This window comes from Astatotilapia calliptera, chromosome 9 (genome assembly GCF_964374335.1).
Source record: "Astatotilapia calliptera chromosome 9, fAstCal68.1, whole genome shotgun sequence".
NCBI classification, from domain to species: Eukaryota; Metazoa; Chordata; class Actinopteri; order Cichliformes; family Cichlidae; genus Astatotilapia; species Astatotilapia calliptera.
Window position 1 is genome coordinate 33,452,333 of NC_137430.1, and position 11,293 is coordinate 33,463,625.

The following is an 11,293-nucleotide window of genomic DNA, read 5'->3' on the forward strand; positions in this document are numbered from 1 at the left end:
CTTCAGACACACCCCCGCACAGAGGTCAGAGGTCACTGACAGAGTCCTTTCTGAAAGGCACAGAACATCCAGGTCGCTCATTTAGTGCTGAGAGTAAAGTTTCATTTCAAAGTGTTGGTCGTCATCATTGTTGTTACTTGAGCAGATTGATTATTTATAAACTAAATGCAGACATTAAAAATAACACATTCGTCCCACTGAAGTGTTACATTAATTATTTTATTGGAGGCATGAATTCTCAGCAGGGCTGGGATCATACCATCATGTGACTGAAGGAAGCGGGGCAGATGTTCTGTAATGTTACAGGCCAGAACACAGAGAGACGGGGAAAAGTGAAGAAACAAGCGAAAACATAAAATGTGCATCTGACTGCATCTCAGTGATATTGGAGACGTCAAAGCTGAGTGAAAAATTTATCAAAGTAGGAGTTGGAACTTTCAGCCATTTTCCACTGTGGAGGACAAAAGGTTTCAAACTTGTCCAGGTCTTAAAGCTCATGTGTGTTGCAGTAGATGTATAAAAATATGGCTTTTTTGAAAATAAAAGAATAAAATTGCTTCCTTGAAAAAGACTAAATTTACAGTTCAGTGTTGAATATTACATCAAACAAACTGTGTTTTGAATAGCAGAGAGTCATGTGAATGTGCGCTTGAAGGCTGTGACGGAGGTGTGGTCCCTGACTCAGCTGCAGGGGAGGAGTGGTGCAGTGACGGGTGGGGGCGGTGCCGGGAAGGCAGGTGAGGACAGAGCTGGTGGCATTTGAACTAATGACAACCTCTTTCCCCTTTAGTGAAGCGAGAGACCAGAGAGAAGAGAAGAGCAAAAGCTGAGACGTACAGGACAAGTGAACACGCTTTATGTGTATGCACATATTGTATCTTACAGGCTTTCGTAATGGAGCTGCAGAGTCTGAAGGAGGGCCCCGTGAAGAAGTGACAGACGAAGAGCTGCGTTAAGATCCCTGCATTTAAAAAAGGCTTCTGTCAACTTGATGCCAGGGACGTTGAAGAAACGAGAGCTATTGCCCACCTGAGAATTCAAGTCAAGCAAGTAATCAGTAGTTTATCATTTACCGATTACTTCCTCAAAATACTACATACCACAATGCCAATCAGATTACTTCTTCCACGTGAGGGTGAACGTGTAACGATGCTGGATAAGTTAAGGTTTGCTGCATTTTGGTAAATATGTGCCCAAGTGTGGCTGTGAAACCAGGGCGAAATGAAACTTGCTCTTGTTAAATATTCTTAAAACTGCTGTGTTGTATGCAGTGGCCGTCCTAGCCTGTTTGGTGCCCTGGGCGAACACTCCCTTTGTCTAAGGTTTATTTCTGGGATTTCGCACAACCCAGGATTCAAATCATGAATCCATAATGGGCTTGGATTTACAACATTATAAATGAAATGTGCTCTACTTGGAAGCAGCCGGGCCCCCTCCCCTTTCGATGTGTTGTGTGTGAGACTTTAAGAATCAAACTGTAAATTACAAATTGTTTTTGATCCCTTTACCCCTGGTAATAAAGTGTATATTTGCTTTCTTACTCTTCTTATATTTATTGTTTGTTTTCCGGCACTGCTGTAACTGAAACCTCGTCGTCCCGTATATACTGGACTGTATGTAGCAGAGATGACCGAGGGCTCTCGCGCTCACTTTATAGAACTTTGAAAACCCATCGGTGCAAATTATAAGTTTGTATCATGATGTCTGGTGTTTTTGTGTCTGTTGGTTTGTTTTTATTTTGTTTTATTTTGCAAGTTGGTTATTAGATGCCGCTCCAGCCAGCCAGAGAATCGTCGTCGCCCTGCCCTCTCCCCCCTGTGCCGCAAGCAGCAGGCGCACCTCGCAAAGGGAGGGCGCCCTTCCTCTCAGCAAACCGATCGTGCCTTTTTTTTGTTTGCCGATGCCCGTGATGCCGCCCCGGGCAACCGCCCATGTCGCCCGTATCAAAAACCGCTACTGGTTGTATGTACAGTTCATTGTAACCGATGTAACTTTCTATAAAGTGGTTTCAATAAAACAGAAAGGACAAATAAAAAGACAAAATAAACTACTGCATAACTAAATGAGCAAATACAATAATGTAATTTAAAGGAATTTAATAATGTAGATTTCTGTGGCCTAAAGGCATTAATTTTTCCATTATTTTTGCAGAAAAAAGAAAATTTCCCTTGCCAAAAAATTTAACAGGGTTATAATCGGGTGTGTAAGAAAGTGGGGAGGGTTTTCATGGCTTACTATCTATAAATAATAATAATAATAAAATAAAGATCTGGTTTCTACTATGCAGATTTTCACCAATCACAGGGGTCCCAGAATGTAACCTCTGAGATAATCTAAGGAATACCGTGTGAAAATTGCTTCCATACGTAGTGCTTTGACACATATTAATGTCAGCAGGCTAACGTCTTGATGCATTCCCAATCATCCAGGAAAGTAAATCTCCAAAGGTTGATTCTGTTCATCTGGATGTGTTCAGTGGGAGAAACGTTTCGTCATTCATCCAGGTGACTTCTTCAGTCTCAGCTGACTGCAGGTTTTCCCAATCTTATAATGACTATGCATAATGATTGGTTTCAGTCATTATGCAAATGTACTGTTTATAAGATTTGGGGAAACCTGCAGTCAGCAGACACCTCTGCATCCCCGATGTGTTTTCCTCCAAATTTCAGCTGGTACTTCTGCGGGCCTGGCCAGCGAGCCGGCCGGCATCAGGGCGATCAGCTGATCTCTGGAGTAAACAGTCCGTGAGTGTAGGAGATGTGCCGCGGTCCCGTTCCTTGATAAACGTAACAGTTCCACGGCCACCAGAAGAACAAAAACTCTCTCAATCCACATGATTGAGTAAGAGATAGAAAATGGAGGAAAATACAAGTCAGAAAAAAAAAGAATACGTAAGAAAAAAGAGCTAAACTAAGAGAAAAGCAGGAGCGACTGTAACAGGCTGCACGCTGGTTGGCGCATGCGCACTAGCTGTCACAGTAATGTAACATAGCCTGCTAGTTGAAAATCTAGATGTATGGTTTTTAACTGGATGCACAGCAGACACCTACTTTCACAAATGTCTGCTTTTCCAAAATATACTAAAGGGAAAAGCAGCTTTTATTCCAATATTTTAAGTGACAGTGTGCAGTTTTCTGCCATTGGGAGTCCAGTTACACTGATTCCGATACATTGGGTCGTGGAATACGCTGCTTTAGCGTGGTGTACCACCCGAAAGTAGGAAGAAAAGTGTAGTTGCATAGGAGTGTTGTTCAGAAGGAATCAAAAATATTTCAATAGATATTAATGACAAAAACTACACACTGTCATATTTATATGAGGTATGCGGGCTACCACCACATTTGCAGTATTTATACCAAGTTTGAGTGAAAAAAATAATCGACTGTGTCACTGAGTTGTGGCAAAATGTGCTATTTGGAGTTCTAATGAAATTTTAAACACAGATTGGGGAATATTCAGATGTGCAGTAACGTTGAATATGCAAACAAATGTTTCCAATGCTAGCAAAATGCTAAAACCTACAGAACACATACGGCCCATATATTTACCGGAAAATATAAAGCCTATATTTTTATCAGAAAAATATACCCCATATATTATCACAAAGTACTAGTTAAATTATATTCTATTAAAAATACGAAGAAATTACCATAACTCCAACGGATGAATCGCGATTAATCCCTCTTTCCAGACACGTGGCCAAAGCACACTGTGGCATAGATGAAGAAGGTCAATGCGTATGCGCGAAGATTTTTTTTCATTCTCTGCGCATGCTCATAAAGGATGTGGAAAGGGCTCTTTGGATTTAATTAAATGTGTTCAATGAATTGGAAATATCACTATTATTTAACATTAAAACGGTTTACAATTGATTAAATCAAATGTAAAAATATTAATTACACCCACAAGATTAACAATTTTAAGTATATTGAACATAAAACCATACATACAGAATCTACATTCACACAGAAAAGCCACAGAAATTACAAGAAAATACAGCAAACATTTAAATAACAATAAAAGCAGTTGAAGAGTTTCTGCAGTGATCAATATTTCTTCAACAGTAGAATTTTCAGAGTTTGTAGGGGTGCTTGAAAGCCTTGAAAATCCTTGGATTTTAATAGTCCTTTCAAGGTGTAAAAAGTGCTTGAACTTTAGATGTGGTGCTTAAAATGGGTTGAAATTGGAACTGCATTTCATTCACCACAAATAACTATCTGATTGAATATTTTTCTTAACAGAGAAATAAAATGAGTCGCAAAGTCTAGAAACAAAATTTCTGCTCCTGATCTGCCTTGCACCTCTCCATGTCTGGAACAAAGATTTGCACCTTTTCACAATGGGGAAGTTTACGTGAGTCCTAGAAAATAATTTTCGACTATGTGTATGTAACACATGCAAGTTTTTTGCATTGCATGCTCCCATGGACATATGCTGATATGGAGAAGGAGCTTTTAGCCATGGTATTCGCCTGCACAAAATTTAAAGATTCTGTCTATGGAAAGGCGACAATTGTCAAAGCAATTGACCACCAACCCCTGGTGACCGTAATGAAAAAAGCCCATCCATGTCACCCCTGCCTGGCTCCAGGGGATGTTACTCCGACTACAGAGTTATGACATCCGCCTAGTCTACAAAAAAGGAAAGCACATGTATCTTGCTGACACCCTTTTCTAGAGCTCCACTCGCTCCGTTGTCACAAAGCCGAGTTGAACACACTGATTATGAAGTGATGACAGTGAGTGATGTGCTACAAGCCCTCAGCACAGTCATCCAGCGAGGATAGCCCATCAGAGACAGCCAAGTCAAGCCCGCTCTAGCCCCTTTTTTCCATACAGGGATGAGCTCAGCGTGGAGGATTTCCCAATCCCTGCACAAAGAATACACCAATATTGTCCACAAAGTACATCTAGGCATTGAAGCAACTAAATGCAGAGCTAAAGGTTTCATCTTTTGGCTGGCAATGTCAAAAGACATCACGGAAGAGCTGCACTCTTGCACAGTGTGCAGCAGCACTAATGCGCATCAGAAGACAGAACCTCTACAGACCTCCCGAAATTTTCACCTGGCATGGAAAACAATACCAGGTCCATGTAGATTCCTGTTCAAGATGGATTGAGATCAACCTTCTCGGTCACTCAACCACAGCAGCGGTGCACCACACATGCTCATTACTGACAATGGCAGACAGTACACAAGTCAGCAGTTCAACGAGTTTGCGAAGCAACTGGACTTCACTCATTCGACCAGAGTTTCCACAGTCAAATGGTCTTGCTGAGAGAGCAGTACATAGTGAGAAACAACTCATGGAGAAATCACAGAGAAATTGGACTGACTTTTTCTTGACTTCTTAAACCTTAGAAACATTCCCTGCAACACTAGTCTCCCCTGACAAACGTCTCATGTCTCATCAGACACGCGCAGGGATTACTGTGTGCAGCAAGCTTTTAGAGCTCATCACAAAGGATCTCAGGGCAGATCAGTGACCGACTTTGTGTCAAAAGTCTCACACTAAAATGTCATGGGACAGGTCCAGCTGCACACTACAGCCATTGCAAGAAGGACAAGTGGTCTGAATGCAGACAGAAAAAGGCTCTGACAAGCTAGGAACTGTAGGAAGGAAGAGCAACGAGCCACGATCCTACATCATCCAGATCGACAGAAGAACCTACAGGAGGAATCGCTGCCACATCCTCCCAATGGCAGATCCGCCGCCGCCATAGCTCCATGACTATGACCCTGAGTGCCAGGACACCAACCATTCTGGATAGTTCTACACTCGCACTGCAAGCACCACACACGCTCAAATGAAGACTCACAGAGCGCATCATCTCCCAAGCCTGTGCAAATACCCGACCAAGAGATTGTAAACCAGGCGTCATACATTACATGTGCAGGTCACATCTGCAGACCTAACCCAAGATAAACACAATGGCATCACATGTATGTATAATCAGTCTAAAGTCAATATGTTGAGAAATGAAGTTGACTGGGTGTTTGCATTTCTAATGATTGGTGCTGTACTGAGGTATGGGGTTTGTCCAACCATAAACACTGTTAGGTTAAAATTCACTTTAAAAAAATAACGTCTAGAAAGACTGAAAGCTAAATGGAAAGGATGTAGATCATTTGGTTAAATTATCATTTTACATCATTTGTCTGTTATGAGCCACCGTACCTGTGTGGGCTAATCCAATTGGAACAGTATGTGGGGGTTACATGCATGCAATACACATACATGTGGTTATTGACTTATACCACCTCACAAGACAACCACAGTGCCGTTTTCTTGTTTTGTGGGGTTGGGGTGTTTTTGTTTTTTTCAATGTGACATGAATATCTCAACATGTTGATTTGTTCACATTTGCACATCTTCATTTTTAACTGAGTTCATACACTATATACATACAAGACGACCTTTTCCCTTTGCAGTGTTTTTGTGTGGTGCGTTTTTGTAAGTTTTAACAAAAAGGGAACAAAAGCGTTTAAGTCAACCAAGGATGATTTCTTTTAATTTTCACATGGTCTTACCAGGGTTGATGTGACGTGAAACATACATTGTTATTTTTATGTTTAGTGTTGTGCTGAAAGGGCTTCAAAATGGACCTTAAAAGTGCTTAAAGAGGTGATGGCAGCCTCGCTTCTGTCAGTCTGCCCCAGGGCAGCCGTGGCTACAAGTGTAGCTGCCTCCACCAGTGTGTGAATGTGAGAGTGAATGAATAGTGGCATTTGTAAAATTATGATATTATTTTATGCCATGTTATACCCCTAATTAAAGATTGTGAATTATTATGTAGTTTTAGTTTGCATTATTCTCCTGAATTAGAAGAAGCTGATAACTATTGCATTAGTTAAACTGATTTGCATTACATTAAATTGCTGACTTGTTGTGAATGAATGATATTGTTTTATGATGCATTATATTGCTGAGTTATAAGAAATACTGTTCGCAGAAGGTTATTGTCTAATTTGTCTGAGTAGAAGAGAACAGAGTGTGCTGGAGTTTTCTGCCCCATTTCAGCAGGAGCAGATAAACAGGGAGCCAAGGTCGTAGCTTAGGCGCTGTGTGAGAGAGAGCATGTGAATGTTTAGGCTTTTTAGGATAAGGTGGAGGCACCAGAGGTTATAAAAGTTTGAGCAATGCTCCACCATTTTGAGATTTTGAGGCTGTCTGCATCAGTGTCCATCTCCCACGTGTGTGATCATTAAATCATCGTTTGACTCAACCCGGCCGGACCAGTGTTGTTATTGTGGTTTTTTCTCTTGTCTCCATCCCCAATATTTTGAACCTTAACACATTGTAAAGCACTTTGAGAGCCCCGAAAAGTGCTATATAAATGCAATCCATTATTATTATTATTATTATTATTATTATTAGTATTAGTGTATAAATTTTACTCTAAAAAAGGCGTATGAACCCTGCATTTTAAGTACAACTCTCATTGTAGCATCTGATTATAATGTGATACTATCACCAACACACCTACAATGTTTTTGTTAACATCTTTGATTCAACTAATGGAGGGAGTTGGAAAGTTCAGTTTGTTCCACGACTGCATTTTACTCACTGCCTGTTTGTATCTCTGTCACCTCAGGACCAACATGGAGCAAGAAGTCAGGACTCTCAGGAGGCTGATGAACTTCAAAGACAGAAAAGAGAAAAGAAATACACCTGTGAGGAGTGTGGGAAGGATTTTAGCCGTTCTGGCAACTTAAAAACACACCAATTCGTCCACAGTGGACTTAAACCGTACATCTGTGATCGTTGTGGTAAAGCTTTTAATCACAGAAGCCACTTACGACGTCATCAAGTTATTCACTCTGGAATGAAAGCGTACAGCTGTGAGTTGTGTGGTAAAGCTTTTGCTGACAATGGAAGTTTACAGAGTCATCTATTTACCCACTCTGGAGTTAAACCATACAGCTGTGATCAGTGTGGTAAAGCTTTTGCTCATAGTAGAAGCTTAAAGAGTCATCTAGTTACCCACTCTGGAATTAAGGCATACAGTTGTGATCAGTGTGGTAAAGCTTTTGCTTGCAGTAAGTACTTACAAAGGCATCTAGTTACCCACTCTGGAATTAAGGCGTACAGCTGCGACATTTGTGGAAAAACCTTCCGCTGGCCACTCAGCCGTAATATTCACCGACGCATTCACACCAAAAAAGATTTTTGCTTCTGTGATCAGTGTGGCAAAACCTTTGTGGCATACAAATATTTACAGCAGCACATGTTTAGCCACACTGAGGAGAGACCTCATAAATGTGACCTGTGTGAGAAGACCTTTAAAGAGCCACGTTCCCTGAGACAACATCAACACATTCACACCAGAAAGAAACTCTACAAGTGCACTTACTGTGAGGTATGTATTTTTCTTTGTACAGTCACACTTATTTTGAAGTATTTTGTGAATTGATTTTAATTTCAAAGCTAAATGAGACATGAAAACCTCATGTACAGAATATTCAGTCAAATCTGAGACAAATCTCCTGAAATTATCCTGATGTTGGAAAAAACGTAAAGTTTTAAGTTTCTCACCTTTCTGTCTAACATTCACACTCCAATGGATGCATCGGAGAGCAGCTTGAGAGTTAATATCTTGTGACCAATGTTGTTTTCCACTACACATTACAGAATACATGCCCCAAAAAGTAGTTTGTAACGTATTCCATTACATTACTCATTTAGAGTAATGTAACGTAACTTAAATGTGCTGTGGGCCATCATCTCACTGGAGGGCCACTTCAGTGTTCAAGCAGTACAAAAAAGCAATTAAAAACACCAACAAATATTTCCATAAAATGTGGAGGGCTTTTTTAAAAATTCAAATATTGTATTCATCACCACCCGCATTCTCCTTGACCTTATAGCAGCTTTTGATACTATCTTTCACCGTATCCTTCGTCATAGATTAGCATCTACTGCCACCGTAGTAGATCATATCATATCATCATCATCATATCTTTGTTTTGAGACCAGAACTGGTTTGGCGCAGTGGGCTGCACAGCTGCTCTGGCAAGGGTTCGAGTACTACATGAGACAGATGCTTCACATCTTCCCTGCTTGCATGTAATCTGCTTTCTTGACACTCTTCAGTGTAGTCTTTCAAATAAAGCAGTTTTCAGCAGAGTCCAGCTTCTACACAGTGTTTTCAGATTCCACTACACGGCATTCACACTGCATTTTCGCAGGAAATGCAACTTTTTCTAGTTCAGTTTTGAGTTCCCTTCCCAGATGCCTTAACGTTGACTCACACCCTGGGCCATCTGACCTCAGGAAATCACATGATGGGGTGGGGCTAGGTTTCACAATGAGCTCGCCCGAAATCCTAGCTGATTGTGACCCACACCCGTTTTCACACTGTACTCATGATTAGGTAGAAGATCATCAGGGGGTCCTTTTATCTCTGTTTGGGGGGAAACTCCCACGGGGTTTAAATCTGGGACTCTCCACCATTTGACACTAGAACTGAAGAAGCTTCTCGGATGAGAGGTGAAACGTCTTCAAGCAACCTAAAGAAGTCCGGACGCTTTTCTTTCCAAGCTCCTTAGACAACAGGATTTTGAACTTTATCGTGACAGGTTTATGTGGAAAATAAACAAGCTGACGGCGGAGTCGCACAATGGTTTCACTAACGGTGGTTTTCCTAACGAAAGTATGCATAAAAACATTCATTTGTCCATCCATAGTGTGGTTATTTTAATCTCATACAACCTGGACATCACAATTTCGATTGTTTACACCAAAATTTAAAAAAACATTTGCTCTACAAAAGCCTGATATCAACTTAAAGTACACTATACTGCCACTTTTCTATCACATGTCCTGTTATGTGGATGTCATTTTTCTCAGAAACAAAAGTCAGATAAAAGAAATAATTAGGTAATTCTTTGTTTTTACATTCTTTAGGTCCCAATCAGCACAAATAGCAAAGAGAAATTGAAAATGTATGCCATGAAAGAGTGTCTTAGGAGGTTAAATAAAAGGGCAAGAGAGAACTTCAAGAGATTGATATAGCCTCTAGAGCGACCATCAAATCGATTAAAAAATATTGCCGTGAACAGCTGGTTTTGCATACAATATGAAACGATAGATGTTTTAATATCATCATAACTTACACTGTGTTTGTGTCTTTGTTTAGAAGCAGAGCGACACAGATGGATCCAGTTCTCAACCCTGTCGTCGCTGTGGTGGTGGGAAAGCGTTTCATTGTGACCTTTGTGGAAAAACTTTCAATCATCCAGATAGCCTAAAACTACATCAACGTAGACACACTGGAGACAACATGAATTACTGCAAAGAGTGTGGGAGAGGCTTCCCCACATCAAGTGAATTAAAAAAACATTATCTTTATCACAGTGGCGTTAAAAAGCACGTCTGTGACCAGTGTGGTTCATCTTTCTTCACTGCAAATCAGCTTAAAGACCATAAAAGAGTCCACACAGGAGAGAAACCATATAAGTGCAGACACTGTGACAAAAGCTTCTCAAGTTCAGGCCATCGTAATGTTCATGAAGATGCACACATTGAAGGGAACTTCAGCTGTGACCAGTGTGACAAGAGCTTCAAGAATCTCAGTTCATACTCCGCACACAAACGATCCCACGCTGTAAATAAACTGTTTCACTGTTACAAATGTGCCAAAACGTTCACTTCATTATCTGCTCTGTGCAAACATCAGCGTGATCATGCATGACTGAAATCACTGGATCACAATGAATCTGACGAGACAGAAAGATCCTCTTCTGGTTTCAGGGTCAGACTTAAAAACCTTGAGATCAGGCTCCACAGAGTTCAGCTGGAGTCTCCTGTAAAAAAGTGTGTCAGCTGATGTCACACTTGGATCTGATGAGGTAGCTCTGATTTCTGGACCTGCAGTGAATAATCCTGGATGTTAAACTAGGGAAGTTGCAAGTATAGATGTGCACATCAAGTGTTTTCTTTTTTCTTTGAGAGATTTTCATTCTGTAAAAGAAACTTTAATGTTGAAAATGTTTGTCCTATAGAAAATAAGAGAGGAGAGTTGTTGATTCTTGTTTAACTCTTATCTGAATAGCACTTACCTGAGTGCCTTGCCACCTGTTAGCCTACTTCCTAGGCCTTATTCCTTGAAGAAAAGACTTCTCTGAAGAAGCACTTATACCTGAGTTAAGTCATTGTTTAATCACTCACCTTCACACGTTCTTTATTGTCAGATGTCTGCATATTGCTGATTAAACCTACTAAACATTTTAAACATCTTAAATTTAGAAGTTGGAATTATGGATATATAGATCAACTTAATTTTTCTTTGAT

The 11,293-nt window shown here is 40.5% G+C and overlaps 1 long non-coding RNA gene across 1 annotated transcript; it reads left to right on the top strand.

Annotated features, from left to right (window-relative positions):
* The first annotated feature begins 7,823 nt into the window (after nt 1-7,823).
* On the top strand, nt 7,824-10,704 carry LOC145431001 (uncharacterized). The gene is made up of 2 exons (XR_013911371.1): nt 7,824-8,360; nt 10,140-10,704. It is a non-coding gene; the product is annotated as an uncharacterized LOC145431001 (long non-coding RNA).
* Nucleotides 10,705-11,293: the final 589 nt, after the last annotated feature.